Genomic DNA, 12,622 nt, shown 5'->3' on the forward strand with positions numbered 1-12,622 from the left:
GAACTTAAAAACCAATAGGCAGATGCAGTGACTAGTATCTTCAGGGGCTGTAATAGGGCCTTGAACAGTCTAAGCCAATAATAAATATAATCCAACTCATTGAAATGTCAGCTCTACTGCTTTTAAAAATTGTTTTTTATTGGCCTTTTGACAGAATTACTTTTGAATTTCACATATGTAAATTAGTTTGATAATGGTCTGATAATAGGGGAGTTGTGAGGATTCAACGAGACAACATGCAAAGCACTTAGCACAGAGTCTGACACATGGGAGGTCTTAAGCAAGCCTTTGTTTGGTATTGTTACCACTGGTGTACATTTGCGTCCTGGACATTGTGGTGCATTGAGTTCTCCTTCTCATGTCTACTGTATCCAAAGCTTAAGAGGCAATGGCAACTAACAGCTTTGCTCAGAAAATGGCCTTTACTAACTGTTTACTACCAGGAGTGAACAAGCTTTTCCTAAAGCTTGCAAGAGAGAGCCTAGTAAACAGAAGGGTTCTTTCTCCTGTCCAGCTACTGGGTGGCCGATGACTACATCAACAAACAGGGATTTGGTCACTCACTTCCTTCCAAGTTGAGGTCATCAGGTAGTGAGCAACAGTTTCTGGATAGTATCCATCTCTTTAGTATGGGTTCTTCATTCACTGGCAGATTTTCCAGCCATGTCACTGTTGGGAACTACTCATTCTTGAAGCAGAAGATGACAGATGGCAGGCTTACCAGCTGATGGTTGATGCACAGGTATAGGTTCCTCTGTTCGCAAGACCATTCACCCTAACTGTCCACACCTGAGGGAAGTTACTGTGTTGCTCATGATCTGCTAGACCTACACAACTCATTTTAAAGACTGTTCCTCCTTCTGTCTGTCCAGAGAGCCTTGTCAGCTAAGGTCCATGTCGTTTAGCTGTGATGGTTTCTTCTTTTCTGATAGACTAACTCATGAAGTCATACACACAGAAACAGTCTTTTAGATTTGTTCTTGATGAACCAACAATTGAAGAATAATTTATCAAGAATAAAAGTAGTATGAAATTGGGTGAATTTTTCTAGCAGTCAATTCTTTTGGCCAACTTACCACTTAACATTTGGGACTGGATTATTCTTTCTAAGAAATGGTCTATATATTATAGACTCGGTTTTGTCGTAAGAGATGGTTCATATACTGTAGGACATTTAGCAAGAGGTCTGACTTCTGGCTTCAAGATATCAGTAGTAATGACCTTTACAAACAAAAAGTTCCCAGATACTACCAAATGTACCAAATTCAGGAGTAGGGACGAGAAAGACAAAAGCTACCCCCCAGTTGAGAAAAATTGCTGGAATATAACTAACAGGTCCTTCCCTTAAAAGACAAACCTGCAGTTGTCTTTTTAAACAGATAAGAGAGTCTGTGCCACAACCATGGGGAGCTTCCTTTTCTGAGAGGACTATTTCTTGGAAGTACCCTTTTCCTTTCTCCATTTTCCTTTAGGTTGTTAGTCGAGTCTTCAGTGCTTATCTTAGTCATCAGGTGGTGGAATGAACATGGAATTCTCATCAATAGTCTGTTCTTGGCCTTCTGTTGGGTCCTTTTTCTGCTGTTCTGTGCCTCTGTTTATCCATTTGTCAGGGAGGGTTGTGTAAAGGAAGAGATTGTTGTGTTACATCACTAAAACCGAAGAATTCACTAAATCTTGTTGATTAATAGCATGCTCCAGTATTAGGAACTGGCTTCTTGCAGGAATGCCTGATGTAGGCCTGGGGCAGAAAATGCACAGGGTGGTCAAAGCATTTTAAATATTGGCAACTAATGAAGTGCTAAAACTTCCAAAAATAAACTTTTTAAAATGTAATTATGTCAGAGGGACACGGGAGTGGCAGCTTTTGTTTACAAAGGCTGAAATAATTTAAGAACAAAACTAGATTGGTTTGGATTCTAGCCCAGAGTATAAAGAGAATAAGGAGTTTGATATAAATAAACAATTATACAAATAAATCAACAAAAAATTACCCATACAAAGAATTTAAAGTATTTGTTGTGAACATTTTACCCTCAAGAGGTGGAGCATAACCCCCACTTTTTAAATACAAGCTGTGCATCACAGCTTTGTTACAAAGAGTATAGTGTGGAGCACAGCAGGAGGGGTGTGATTACAGCACTTCTGGCAAGTGCTGGCAAGGTTAGCATCAAAGCAATGAGTCATGGTGACAGTGTGCACTGAACATCAGGCAAATCCCAACCAAGGGATACTCTACAAATTACCTAACCAGATGCTGGTGGTATGGTGGTGAGCATAGCTGCCTTCCATGATACCTTACCAGAATGCCTCAGGACTGTCAAGATTATCAAAAAATCCTAGGAAATGAGACCACTGTATTAGTTACTTTCTGCTGCTGTGATAACATATGACCAAGGCAATTTACAGAAGGAAGTGCTAGCTTGGGTTTATTGTCTTAGAGGGAGCATTCATAATGACTGGAGAGGCATGGCACCATGCTGCCAGCACAGGAAGCTGAGAGAGCACACTAAAGCTGAAAACACAAAGCAGAGAAACCCAAACCCCCCAAAGGCTTTCCCCAGTGATGTACTTATTCCAGCAGGGGACTAAGTGTCCAATACCCATGTCTATGGGGGAAGTTTCTCATTCAAACCACCACGCTAGCTGCGCCATGAGATCGTGGAACATAAATAAGGTGTCGACTTTATCATGTGTCCATATTGTGTCATTAACTGTGACAGGTCTACCAGAATACTGTAAGATGTTGAAAAGAAAATTGAGTATGAAATATGTAGAAATGTGCTATTTTTATCATTTTTCTGTAAATATAAAACTACTCTAAATTTAAAAGTTTACTAAAGTATAACGAAATATACCCAAAACACTATTGTATACAATGGTTATCTTATCCTGGAAGGCATCATCCGGCTTTGGTTTGAATTTCCTTAGTATTACAAGGTCATACATGAAGTGTCCCCACAACTCTTTTTCAATGGCACTTCATGTCCTTATCAATCACCTTCCATTTCTCCCTTCACCAGTTTGGAGCAGCTTTTGGTTTACAACTAAATAAAAAGGCCAAAGGTATCTCCTTGAAGCTATTCACCTTCTTCTTTTTTTTTTTTTGCTTTTTAAAAACTTTATTCATTGTATCACATGCATCTGAATCTTTCACAAGCACATGTTATGTTAGCAAAATACTGTATTGACTAAAAACTTATTCAGTAAAGTGACCTATAAACCATGAATGCCCCAAACATGAATTTAATGTTACCCGTCAGAAAACTGGTTCACATGAAGTTACTGAACATCAAAGTGTGACCTTGAACCTACAATGTCCACTAACAGACAAACGCACTACAATCTAGAGGAAGCGCTGCTCTGGGTACTCTCCAGGTGTCTGCCAAAGAAGGCCAGAATCTGCTTCCACATATCTATCTGGGCTCTGGAGTGAGCCCTGACCTCCCCTCCCCAGTGAACAGCTCTGTTCACTATTTTGTGCAGAGAAGCTGGGCACATGGGGAAGTAAGGAGGCTCAATGTATTGGCCAGCCCCAGGGTAGGAGATTACCTGCGGCCTCTCCTTTCCAAGAGCCTGCAGCCGTTGCAAGGCTATCTGAGCGTACAGCTCGCTCCTCCAGCAATGATCGTCCTGCCCAGCGATGAAGAGGATGGGCCCCTTGGCCTGCTCTATCGGGATCATACTGGGGTTCTCACAGCCGCCCACAGGATCGTTCCGTATATCCACAATGTCCAAAATGCCAGAGAAAGCCACCTTCACTCTCCTCAGGTCATGGCCCAGCGGTGGAATCACGGTCTGCTGGTAGAGTATGTGTCTGTTTCCGCTGAATGCAGAGCCATTGATGGAAACTATGGCTGAGACATTCTTCAAGAATGAAGCCATGGTGAGGCAAATATCAGCTCCCAGAGAAAGACCCAGAAGCCCAATGTCTGGGCCCTTTACCTTGGGGTGTTGGAGCATGTAGCACACTGCTTCCTCGAAGTAGTCCACTTCCACGATGGTGTTCACCTTCTTGCCACTTTGACGTTCAGGAAGTCCATGGGCACCTCCATCCTCCCCTCACTTGGTCAGAAATACCATTGCCCTGGCTGTTTATATGTGTCCCTTTCTTGCTAAATTAAAAATATATATATATTTGTTTATTTGTTTCTAAGAAGAAATGGAAAAGTTGGGGAGCACCATTGATGGTTTCCTTTTAAACCTAAACTGTGAGGTACAGTCCTGGAAAGTGGCCTGAATAATGTGGACAGAACAGGAAAGTAAGGGGGAAGGTTTGTTCAGGGTGGGTTGTCAGTATGAAGTTCTGGGAGGACGGTACGTTAGAGCATAAAAACTTAAAGTAGGTAGTTAGAATTCATTATTTACTTGATATTTTTGCCTTTCTGGCTATGGCTGTAATATCTAAATGTCTAAAAGAAATTATTCTACCATATGTATTTTCAGGAATGGTTTTGTTTATAGATTCTATCCACAAAGCACCATATAAAGTATAGATTTTTAATGGTGTTCTTTGTAGAAGTTGATCCAGAATTATTATATAGAGAATAGGTTCTCTAACATTGGTGAGTGATTGACCAGTGACTTGTGGCATCATCTCCATCGGCCTTTCAGCTCTGAGCAACACAGTGAAGGAAATGTTTGCGAGAGTTGGGTTTAGTGGTTATATTAGTTACTGTGTTGCTGCTGTGATAAAATCCCTGACCAAAGCCACTTATAGAATAAAGGATCTGTTTTGATTTATTTATTTATTTATTTATTTATTTATTTATTTATTCGAGACAGGGTTTTCCTGTAGCTTTGGAGCCTGTCCTGGAACTAGCTCTTGTAGACCAGGCTGGTCTCGAACTCACAGAGATCCACCTGCCTCTGCCTCCCAAGTGCTGGGATTAAAGGCGTGCGCCACCACCGCCCGGCTTGAAGGATTTGTTTTAACTCACCCTTCAGAGGTCCCCTGTAGCAGGGAAGTCATGGCAGCAGTAGCATGAGATGGCTGGTCACATTGCAGCCACATTCAAGAAGCAGCAAATGATGAACTCTTGAGCTCCTCTTTTATATTTAGTCTAGGATCCCACCCTATGGAATAACACTGCCCATGTTGTGGATAAGTCTTTCCTTTTCGATGAATGGAGTCTAGAAAATCCCTGACAGACTCACCCAGAGACTGTCTCCATGGTGATTCTAAATCCTATCAAGTTGACAAGATTAACTCTCAGAATGATGAATTAGGATTGACATTTAATACACAAATGCTGTCTGGAATTCTTGTTGTGTAAGCTTATTTGACATCCCATCCCTACCCTTGATGTGGCTGCTTCTGGGAGAGGGACCAGAGTTGGGGTAGGGAAAGTACTGTGGCCACTTAGGGTGCAGTTGTAAAGACACCACCCACCACCCGTTCTGGAAATAGTTCCCTACTAACCTGTGCTGAAGTTTTGAAATAGTTTCAGGATTATAATTATTCCTTCTGTTTTTTAAAAATGCTCTATTTCTGGATCAGGTCAATTCATTTATTATTCTACTCTAAGTACCACACTGTCATATGTAGCCACAATTGATCATTTTGGGAACGGTGAACTGAAGTTAACTTACCCCTGAGGGAGAGCTGGTCAACCCAACTTCCTGCCATGACGAAATGACCTATAACTGTGCTGCCCAATGTGGTAGCCACTAAACCACACATGGCTTTCAAGCACTTAAAATATGGCTACAGTGTCACCAGGAACTGACTTTCCAATTTTATTTACTTCTACTTAATTTTAAGTAGCCACCTTTGACAAACCTCATCGAGCTTAGGCCTAGATAGGTCATGAGTCCTCCATCATTACATGGGCCCTGTGTGTCAACTCTTTGAATACTTTCTGCACCCTAGTCATCTTCTTGAGGAAACAGTGGTCATTCTGGAGACTCTATTATTTTTAGAATATTTGATATATAGATCACAGGAAGAACAGAGTTTAGGTTACATTTGACCCATTTCAGTCTGAAGCTGAAAAGTCTTGAGCTCATCTCTTTAAAAATGGGATTTGGTGAAGTGATGGAGAAATATGATCAAAATATATGTGTGCATATACTTATATAAAATTCTGAAAGAATATGTATTTTTAAAAGAAATGAAGGTTACTGAACTTAGTTCTCACAGTCTTTTGGGGAGTGAGGGTTAGAGCCCATTTGTTCTTAATTCTATCTTCAAGAGTCTGAACCTTTAGAAAATTATTATTGGCAAGAGGTTATTTCTTTAATTCTAAAAACAAAGAACTATTTTCTTTTACAGATACAAGTCTGTTATTTGATACCTATAAAGTTCAATGACACTTTATATTCAGATTGAGTGTTATTTACAGAGCCAGACAAAAATCCAGTCTCATGATATTTTCATTAGGCTAAGAATGGAATTCAGAGATTATGGTCTGGAAAAGGGGAAGTATGGTTTATGAATTCATAAATACTTTGCAGATAAGCATCCAACTCTTAAAACAGTGACAGCTGTTTCCACCACCCCTGCTAAATTAGATTAATAGATTCAGGAACTCGATGGAAGAAACAGGGAAGGCGAGAGTTCTCAGTGACTTACTTCCTCTGGCGAGGGTGTCCTCCAGTAGTGAGGAAGTGCAGTGGCAGCAGGTAGTGCGGGGTAACGGGGCAGAACAAACGAGGAAAGGGGGCCTGTCTCCTAAGAAAACTGCATCTGACGTGAATTTTATCTTCTTAACACACATGGCTTTCATTATTTAATACACAACTCTCTCCCATAGATTATAAAACTCAAAAACACCTCTTAAGTTTGAAAACAGGTATGGTTGTGTTTCCTTATGAACAAATTTACAGTATCACATGGATCTTTTTATGTGGCTTATTTTTACACTGGCTCTTCCCATGTGAGCCTTTCGGGACTGGTTTAGCGCTTGCTTTCCATCTCTCTCTCTCAAACCCATTCTCCTGGTCGTAATACTATGGAGTCCGTTTCCTCTCGCTGCACTTGTTAAATTCTGTCAGTAAGGGTGAACATGGTTTTAGCTAATAAAACTTGCATTGTCCCCCGAAGCCCTGTCATCTTCCTTGTAGCCTGGAGATTTTCCCCGAAGAGACATCTAACCCCACGGGGACATATTTTACCTGCTTTTGTATGTTTCCGTATTTTTATCCCTGTGCTGCAGTTTGTCCTCTCTACAGGTGGGAGACGTGGGATAATGGAGTTGCTTCGTGATAATCATCTACATATAGTTTATGTCGCTTGGCTGTTCCAGTCTCTTCCTAGGAACGGGGTCCCTGCACTCTAGAATCAGTGTGCATGTGAGCGTCCAGCCCAACAGTGACTCCTTCTCCTTCCCCAGGTATTCCTCGGTACAGGCGTGGTTAGGATACCTGCCAGGTTTATTTTCCTTTTTCAGGGTCCATGATGATCATCACAGTTTAACTTTTGGAGAAAGCCTGTAGTGGCTAGTTCTTTCGCTGTTTTAGGGTGAGGCTCCTATACAATGAACCTCAAATGTACTTATTCCCAGTTTTCAGACTGGCACCTCCAAACACTGCCTCATTAATAAAAATAATACTCTTGGAGTTCAATTTTGTCAAAATAACTTGCATTTTGCTCCTGCAGTAGAGTCATTGGGGAAGGGAAAGGTTGGTGCAATGTTGTGATACAAAAGGCCGGGTATGTGTATGTATCTGTCTGTGTGTCTGTGTGAATGTGTCTGTGTGTGTGTGTCTGTCTCTGTGTGTTTGTATGTCTACAGTACTTGAAGAGGTAATAAAATTGGATGTCAGATGTTCCAAAGTATGGTCAGTGAGTATACAAGTATATGTTCTTTGTCCAGAATGAGATCGGTCACTATTTTCCAACAGCTTTCGTGGAGCATAAGTGAGTTGCAAAAATCTGTTGTTCAGTTTAGGAACAGTACCAGAAAATAAATGAAGAAACACTGGATATTATTAGATTGGAAAGAGTCAGTGTGGAAAGGGTAAAAGGGGTTAGGCCAGAGAAGAAAAATAAGAAGTGAAATGGGGAAAGGAGCTGACTAGAAGCCCTGCCTGAGGCAGGCTGTTCCCAGGAAGCTGACCCTACTTAACCACTGCAAGTGCCTGCTATTCTCTAGTCCGGGCTTGACATAGGCTCCGAGATGGGGTAGCCTTAAGACAGTAAAACTAAAGATTGTAAAGGAGAATGCTGTGACCACCCCATCCACCCTGTTGTCCTCCACTCTGTGCTTCACACGTGATCAGTGTGGACTCATTTTTGTTGTTTATGTTCTCTGGGAGCTTTATTATCAGCATGTATAGACTAAGGGGCTGTCTTTGCATTCTGTCAGGCTACATACTACAGAAGAAAAGTCGGGTTGTAAAAACCATAGTAACCATACTGCTCCGGTATTTTGTTGGTTAAATAATTGAGCACTTGAGTCCTCAATAGGAGGCAATTTTCCTTTGAAAATTTATAGTAAGTGAACTGTAATATCTAGAATGTGATTCTTTTGTTCCTGTTATTGTTTCTGATTCCTTTGTGCTTGGAAGATGAAGAAATCAACTAGACTCTTTCTTTAGGGACCAGAATTAGCACACTCAGGTCCACTGTGCCCAGAGGCACTCTGTTACAGTTCACCTGTTTTTTCCAGATCCTTTCTTCTGAAGGACCTGGTAGATTTCAAATCAGGATTTCAAGTCAGTGACCAGATTCTGTTGAAAACAACACCCTCCAGGAGGTTTTATGTGTCTCACAAATGAAGACTGTTGGACATGAAACCCACAGAGCTCTTGAAGGCGGTTCCTAAACCTGTCCCATTTTTTATCTGCGGGCATCATTAGACCCTTGTTCCAGGGTGAGAGGGGAGAACCCCACTTCATGTACAGGTGATATTTATGGTGGTATTTATGCACAAGACTTTCTTCATAGCACTGAGCTCTCTAGTCCTTCTCATGATGTCAACATGGACTGTCTGGAGCGTTCCACTTTAGCCCTTAGCTTACATTGTCTTGCTGTAGCTCCTACTATTCCTTTATTACCAAGTACACCGAGTGAACTTGAAAACATGTCATTAGACTTGAAAAGTAAAGTATATCAGAATTCTGAAGGCAACAGTAAAGGCAAAATTAGGTTTATCTTTTAAAAAAAAACTCCTGAGATGTTTAAGAAAGTGGTGAAGTGAAGTGATTGTTCCTGAACCATAGAATGTACTGTTGACAGATGATGCCAGAGACAGCTGAGGGGGCAGTAGCATCATGCCTGCGTCTACACATGAGGACATATGTATTACCTTGTCATCAAGTTAGTTTTGTTTATAAATACTGAGCATAGTTGATTACTAGAAAGAAACTGTATTTGTGAGACATTGAAGACGCTCAAGTACAATAAGTAAAGAAACAGTGCAACTGGAAAATGAGTTGAGTTTTGAAGATGATGAAATGATATTGACTCATCCCTCATCAAATGACATTAACTATGCTTCCTTTATTGTCCCACTTAGATGATCACATTCTCTTAGGGAAGTTTTTCACTTGCTGTCTGGATTTATGTGTGTTCTAATGCATGCAGCCATTCTTAAAATAAGGGCTTAGATAACTGCATCAGAGACTCTGAAAGTAAACCCTCTAGTGGTCTCTTATTTGCCCCTAACTTTGAGAACCACTAGTGTATAGAAATCCTTCCTCTGAAAGCTTGAGTGTATAAAACAAAGAACCATCTTAGAGGAGAAGCAGTAAGGAAGGGTTGTATCCTTTGCCCTTTATAAATACACAAAGAAATGTACCTCTTTCATCCTCTGATGAATACCTCAACCTTTTGTAGACAACATTTTTTTCGGAAAATAACTAATTGGGTCGTCTCTATGGCATACACATTTTAACATCCCGTGGGAAATATTTCAGCTGTTTCGTAATATGCTCTTATCTAACCGGCAGCATTGCCATTTTCAGTGGCAGCGGCAGCAGCAGAGCTTAGCTGGAAGCTGATGGTTGAGGTGTTAGCACCCTAGCATCTCCAGTCCCCTTCCCAGCACAGGCAGCGCTTTCCCCAGCTCGCAGACCGATGGTGGCAGCTGGGTAGCAGAAGTGCCTGCTTCCTCGGGGATGAAGGAAGTAGTGGAGTGGCACAGGGTCTATGGAACTGACAGTGTAGTGCTGGAGTTGTACCAGTTTTCTCTGGCCACGAGAGGTCTCCCAACTCTGCTTGATGGTCCCTCAGGCTGTCTTCTGTACACAGCCGACCGTTCCAGCATGACGGCTTTCCCATGATGCTGTATCAACCTAATTTTTAACATGAGAGAGCTAAGCTTTTCTTCTTTAAAGCCAGCTTTTTGAAATTTCACTTTTCTTTCCATCTGGACACAGAAAACAGCCTCCTAGGCTAGAAGGGCGGTGGAAGAGCCAGGAAAATGAGTTCCACAGAGTGGCAGTGAAGAATTCCTTCAGAGGTTAAGTGAAAAGGCAGACTTCTTTGCAGGTTGAGAACAAGCAGGGCCATTGCGTTCCACCTAGATCTGAGTTCCCTTGCGCGTCAGTGGTAATCTGTTGATATTGTATTAAGCATGGTCTTTTTATTTTTATTTATTTATTTTGGTTTTTCAAGGCAGGCTTTCTCTATGTAGACCAGGCTGGCCTTTAACTCACAAAGATCCACCTGCCGCTGCCTCCCAAGTGCTGGGATTGAAGACGTGCACCACCACCCAACTTAAACATGATTTTATAATGGTGAAAGAACAGAGATGACATTGACAGCACATAGTGAATATAAACTTCATTTGTTATGTACATTTTGGCAGCATGCCACAGTTTTATTGTTAATTGGAATATAAAGATATAAATATTCTTGTACTTTTTTCTGTACTAATCCAGCATTCATGCATTGATTGTAAGCTTCATGCCAAGCGGAAAGGTACATTTATTGCCTTGAAAGTTTAGTCTCTTGGAAAAATCACTTAATAGAAAACTAATTCTCCCTTAATGAGAATATTGTTTGAAATCTGTAAAGAGGGCAGATAATGGCTCTAGTCACCAGTGCTGACAATCTGAGTTCAATTCCTGGGACCCACAGCTGTGGAAAAAGGGACTTCCTGGGAGCTGCCTCTGACCTCCACATGTGCCATGATAAGTGTATGCACACATACAATAAATTAATCTAATATTATAATTTGTTGAATAATATGATTTTGGGGGGTCCAAAGGAGATGACTTGGTAAATCCTTGCCTTGCAAGCATCAGAACATGAGTTCAGTCCCTGCACCCCACATCCCGCATCCGCACCTTACACAGAAAGCCAGACACAGTGGTACCGGCTTACAAGTACAGCACCGGTGAAATGGAGAAAAGTGGGTCCCTGGGGTTCCCTGGCCACCAGCCGAATGTACTTGTGGGTCTCCAGGCTGGCAAATGATGCTGAAAATTGTGTCTGAGTTTGTCTCCTGCCTCCCACATCACACAGGTACATGACATGCACGCACGCACATGCGCACACATATACACAAACACACACACAGCGAGGTTATGTGGTGTGTCAGTCTGTGATCTTTTGTAGTTCATACAACTTGGAATCTACCACTGGCTTCTCTTCTGTCCCATAGGGGGCTTGTGAAAGGTAACCCAAGTATTATTGCTCCTCCCTGATTAAGTTAGTGTACTTGCCTTCTTGCGTTAGACTCACTAAGATTTACTAATAAAATTAATCTAGATAATGAATTTAAATTGTGGTATTTAAATATATATGCTGCTTCTATCCCTTTGTAATATGAACACTAATTTTAATAGCAATTTGGATTTTGATCACTAGAGGGCAGTAGGCACACATAACCAAGGAAAACCTTGTCTAAAGACAGAAAGATTGTAATGTCTTCAGCATCATGCATTATGATGTAATTTTCCAGATGTAAAATTAGCTGCAAATGTGCACGCCGCTCTTAATGTGTAAAAGCCTCTGGAATTACTTAGTGACCAATACCTGTTAACTGTCGTGTTCTTAGCTGTTTGCATTTGTTCTTTTTCTTAACATCTTTTTTATTGTCAGAACCTTCTCTTCACTGAAGAACAGAAAATATATTTTAATTTCTACGGGTCATTGAGTAACTTCTGAAACATTCGTGCTCTAGAGGACTATACATGTCCTTGTAGGACCAACTACAAAGAGAACTGTGTAACAGCTGTCTTTACACTCGGTCTTCTGATATCTGATTGTTTTCTCGCTATAACATATTCTCTCTCATGCTAAGCTCAAGTCTGCTTGCGATGTCTGTATGATGTATTGCTTTCCTCATCAATATGCTCAAGGATGCCCATAATAGGTGTTCTTAATGTGTAATTGAGTTTCTTTCACCTGAGCAAATTTCATCTAGAGCTTTGTTGTCTCAGTGGCTTGTCCTGAGGCCCACTGATGTTATCTAGAGTCTAAGTGTCCCTTGTATGTCTTTCCTCCCAATCCTAACTTGAGCTTTGTGTTGAAGGCACTGCTACAAGTCTATGTAGAATTTGTAATCATGGCGAAGTCGAGTGGCAGACTTTTTTTCAGTGGTATGCATTACTCTAGGGTCTCCTACTCCTGTGGTGCTTTCCTCGGTACTCAGTGGCCACATGCGGGGCTGTGCACCTCTCTAAAAAATGCACTGATGAGTGGGGAAAGTCTCACTGTGTGTGTGGGCAGGCA

The 12,622-nt window shown here is 41.3% G+C and overlaps 1 protein-coding gene and 1 pseudogene across 3 annotated transcripts in view; one reads left to right on the plus strand and one right to left on the minus strand.

Moving 5' to 3' along the window:
• Positions 1 to 12,622, plus strand: part of Nt5dc1 (5'-nucleotidase domain containing 1) — a 107,890-nt gene that overhangs the window by 62,690 nt on the left and 32,578 nt on the right. The gene's annotated exons all lie outside the window — the stretch shown is intronic.
• LOC142837749 (peroxisomal succinyl-coenzyme A thioesterase pseudogene) lies at positions 3,112 to 4,969 on the minus strand (annotated as a pseudogene).

This window comes from Microtus pennsylvanicus, chromosome 1 (genome assembly GCF_037038515.1).
Source record: "Microtus pennsylvanicus isolate mMicPen1 chromosome 1, mMicPen1.hap1, whole genome shotgun sequence".
In the NCBI taxonomy this organism is placed as follows: domain Eukaryota; kingdom Metazoa; phylum Chordata; class Mammalia; order Rodentia; family Cricetidae; genus Microtus; species Microtus pennsylvanicus.